The following is a 1,079-nucleotide window of genomic DNA, read 5'->3' as shown; positions in this document are numbered from 1 at the left end:
CATGTCTAAAATTGGTCTTTAAAATCACATTTTATGAAAAAAAAACCCAAACAAAAAAACACACTTGCAGAATTGCAATGTAGTGGTTTGTGTAACCAGTTTGTGGCCCAAGAGCTGAAACGACAATTTCCAATTAATTTATTAATCTGCAATTTACTGTAAACCATCTAAAAGCACAAACACATTTTCTTCTAGTTTATGTACAAGGTACAACAATAAGTCAAGTGAACTGGATCCACCATCAGGAGCTGCATCCGTATGTCTCTATACATCTGTCACGTTCGTTTCTCTCACCATCTGCTCGCCATCTGAAGTCTCTTCAAGTTTGTCGGAGATGGACTACCTGATGATGACTGTGATGAAGGTTTCTAGGTTTCTGTTCATGGACCCTTGATGTTGATGGACTTCTTCCCGCCAACCAGGTAAAGAGGTTGAGGCCTAAAGCAATTTGAAGGATCACAAAGACCAGGGGTGCCCGGCGGTCCTCTGGCTCCAGGGGTTCCTGGGGTTCCTGGCACCCCGGCGTCTCCTCTGGCCCCATCCTGACCGTCCTTACCGATGCCAGGCTTGCCAGCTGGTCCTGGTAGGGTTTTGAAAATGTTGATGTAAGAAGTCGAAAATAACTTATAGCACCATTTTTTTTTCATTGGTCTTCACAATGACTCCGTTATCTTTTAAATGATGGTAAAGTATGATTAGCAGAAAGTTAAGGTTAAGCATCTCGTACCTTGTGGTCCGGGTTCTCCAGAAATTCCTGGAATTCCAATTCCGTTATCTCCCTTATCACCTTTCTGTCCTGCATCACCTACACAAAGTCAATCACGTCATGACTCTCCATCGACAAAACACAATCTAACAGTATGGCACAAATTTATTTATATGGCACATTTCATAAAGAACAATAATTCAAAGTGTTTTACAAACACAAACAAACAAACAAAAAAACGAATAAATATAGACACATAAAAAGATGCATAATATATTAAAAACAAAAAGTAATGGCATGGACCTCAGTCAGATAATCATAAGTATTTCATAATAGTATGGTACTTCTATGTTTACATATGGTGTGTGTGTGT

The 1,079-nt window shown here is 39.6% G+C and overlaps 1 pseudogene; it reads right to left on the bottom strand.

Annotated features, from left to right (window-relative positions):
* Window positions 1-380: 380 nt before the first annotated feature.
* The window catches only part of LOC107574934 (collagen alpha-3(IX) chain-like), a 17,418-nt pseudogene continuing 16,719 nt past the window's right edge, over window positions 381-1,079 (bottom strand).

Source organism: Sinocyclocheilus grahami, unplaced genomic scaffold (genome assembly GCF_001515645.1).
Source record: "Sinocyclocheilus grahami isolate Dianchi unplaced genomic scaffold, SAMN03320097.WGS_v1.1 scaffold2396.1, whole genome shotgun sequence".
NCBI lineage: Eukaryota > Metazoa > Chordata > Actinopteri > Cypriniformes > Cyprinidae > Sinocyclocheilus > Sinocyclocheilus grahami.
Note: the sequence above shows the minus strand (reverse complement) of the source record. Positions and strands in the feature narration are given on the sequence as shown.